We start from the raw sequence: 3342 nt of genomic DNA on the forward strand, positions 1-3342 counted from the left end.
AAAAGCAAAGCAATTAGGAGACATAAAACAATGAAAGCATAAGTCAACAAATTGGTAGGTATCCGACACAAATTTTCACTTCAATTCAGGCAAGTAATTCATGTATATCTAATTGCACTCAAAACTATGCCTAAGCATTTCCATAAAGACAATGGCATTTAAAGTACAGTAATTAGGCTCTTTAATATGCAGTAAGCAGTAAAATTCCCAAGCCTATAATATATTTAACATCTTCAATGAGTCCAATGAGATTAGCATCTTCTTAATCATCCAAAATTTGTGTTATTATACCACAAGTCCAGAGTTGTCATGTATAGTCTGAGATACCAATTTCCTTCCCCCTAATTTATTGATAAGTGCTAATAACCCCAATAAATAGCTTCATAGAAACACTAAGAGTTTAACAGAAAATTATCAAATTAAATCCTCAAGTTCAGAGAAGTGACAAGTTGACAATACAAACCTGTCCAGTGTCAAAGAGATTGCATATATATATATGCCAAAGTCCAGCTGAAGCCACACAATATCCCGGTCTACTCCATGCATAACCTATGTGAATTAAGGATGTCAAAAGAATGCAGGAGGACAAATAAAAAAAAAAGTTGCAGCCATCAAAGAGGCCAACCTTGTCACGTGTTTATATTTTTCTGTCAAATGTTTTACAAACTCACTTAACGCATTGACAAAAATTATTCCATCATGACAACGCCACTTTCTTAATTCCATAAAGTCACGTGTTTAGTAAAAAATAATATATATTTTTAAAATATTTTGAAACGTCTTTCTATTGAAATGTTATTATAAATAGGTGGATCTAGGTTCAATATGACCTGGTAAAATAATATTCTGAATTTTTATAAATTATATATTATATCAATATGTGTTTATTTGAAATAATTAATAAATTTATTTTCTAAACCTTAAATTGAAGTATTTTAGAATTTGAGGTTTAGAATTTAATTGAATTATTTTGGAATTTAGGGTTTAGAATAAAATTGAATTACTTTGGAAATTGGGGTTTAGAATGAAATTGAGGACTGTTTTGCAAGTTTTAAAAGTTGGGGGACCTAAATTCATGTGCCTGAAAAGTTCAATGACCGTTTATATAATTTACCCTAATTTTCTAACGGTGGTTTAAGTTGGGGGACCATATTGCAAACGGAAAAAATGTTTAGGGACTGTATTGTAAGTTTTAAAAGTTGGGAGACCTAAATGCAAGCTTCAGAAATGTTCAGTGACCATTACTATACTTTACCCTTATTTTATATATATTTGTGTAAGGTTTAAAAATTAGATTGAGTTTTGAGTTGGATGGAACTTTCTTAAAATCCGAGCAGGTTGGGTGAGGAAGGGTGTTACACTTAAATAAAGTTAGACCCAACTCAACCCATAATCATCCTTAAGTTCACTACACGATAGTTTATTAAAAAAATTCAAATTGTGGTATTTATTTTACTAAAGATTGATTTTTTTTTTTACATTTTGTAATGTAAATTTGTAATTTTGACGTTATCGGAGAAGGATAATGGTGAACAAAAAGTGACAACTTTTTAAAATTTCAAGACCAGACTGATTAAAAAATTTATTCAGGAACCAAAGTGAGAAAAGTTGCCAACTTTTGGGGGGGGGGGGCAAATATGGATTTAAACATAGTGACATTTAACTAATCCCCGGCCAAAACCCGGTCTCCATGTATTCCTTCGCCCACTTGACCTTTCAGTACTTCCCGTTCTATTTTCAACCAAACATTAAAGGGTGAAAAACAACTTGCCTGAAGAACCAATGAATTGATGGCATCTGCATATCTGACTGCTAAATTCAGCGACATGCACCTTGATCCTCCTTCTGTCAATGTTTCCCAGTTTATCCTGATGCCGGACAACCACCAACGCTAACATGGCTGCTACGCCTGACCCCAGAGAATGTCCTGCAAATGTCAAATTATAATTCGGATACTCCTCCACAAGTTCTTTCAAAACATCACACTCTGCATCCAAAACCCATCCAGCAGCTTTCAAGAGTCCATTATGAACATATCCACCATTGAATTTCCTTTTACCCAGCTTATTATCCAGAAGCACTTGGTAATCACTTTCTTTTGCCAAATTAAGACCTCTAATGGAAAGGACGATATCAGCATGATCATGATCGAGATATAGTACATACGAAGGAGCCTGTCCCTGAGTGTCTTCATAGGTTTTTCTGATAATTAACCAATCAGGGTTGATCCCATATCCGCCCGGTGGTTCCCAAAGGGGATGTCGAATACCATCTTCATAAACAGCTAGAATATAGCGACACATAAAAGAAACAGGCTCGAATTCTTCGGCGGTTGCAAGACCCCATGTCTCACTGTCATGGCCAGCAGTATGAAGGCAGAAAGAAGAGTTGCTAGACTACAACAAATGGAGTTGGAATTTCGAATTTTTGTTCTCCATGTGCAGATGATCGTTGATAAGAAAATAACAAAAACGACATGGACTTTAATTTATGGAAAGTTTTGGTAGAGATTGGGGTAATGCTGAGTTGTATCATGAAGATTTAAATTTACAGGCAAAAAGTTCAGTGTAGTAAGACAAGGCTCATCATTTGTAGGTTTTATAATGATAAAATTAACAAATAATAATAAGGGTAAACTACATATTTATTCACTAAACTTTTAGAATTATTTCACAATATCACTAAACTTTTAAAATTCTTTCACTTTAATCGCTAGATTTTTAATTGATTTTATTATTGTTAATAAATGTTGGCATGACACGTTAAAGTTTTTTTTAAAAAAATCTAAATTAATAGCTAACTTTTTTTTATAAAGAAAACGGTTTGTACTTGTATGTTAATCTCAATGGTGAGAAGGTTCTATTTAGTCAAAAAAAAAATTAACATAGTTTGATTTCAAGTTGATCTAACAATTGATATTGGGGAACCAGAAAGTTTACCTTCTAGTTTCGATTGATATTTGAGGATTTTAAAAGATCTTTTGTCAAGATAAAACTAAAAAAATAGATATGAAGAAGATAAGTAGTTTGGTTATCTTTTGTATAAAAAAAACTATTGAACGACAATAGAAACAATGATGAAAGGAGATAGAGATTAACTTAAAATCAAATTGTATTAACCTTCTGACTAAATGAATTCTTCTCGATATTGATTGACTAGGTATGCTCATGGGTTGAGTTTGGATCAGGTTTCGACCAACCTGATCCGACCCAAAAATTTTACATCCTTCACCCAATTGTATACCCCTATTGTTTTTCGGGTTATTAAGAAGCGTTATACGAACTTATTTTACGTACAAGTGGAGAACGCGAAGTTTGGAAACATAAGTCTTCCTTTTTATTC

At 32.8% G+C, this 3342-nt stretch overlaps 1 pseudogene; it reads right to left on the minus strand.

Moving 5' to 3' along the window:
* Positions 1-1663: 1663 nt before the first annotated feature.
* Positions 1664-2589, minus strand: LOC120206423 (annotated as a pseudogene).
* Between the last annotated feature and the right edge of the window lie 753 nt (positions 2590-3342).

This window comes from Hibiscus syriacus, unplaced genomic scaffold, assembly GCF_006381635.1.
Source record: "Hibiscus syriacus cultivar Baekdansim isolate YM2019G1 unplaced genomic scaffold, ASM638163v2 tig00013773_pilon, whole genome shotgun sequence".
Classification (NCBI taxonomy): Eukaryota; Viridiplantae; Streptophyta; class Magnoliopsida; order Malvales; family Malvaceae; genus Hibiscus; species Hibiscus syriacus.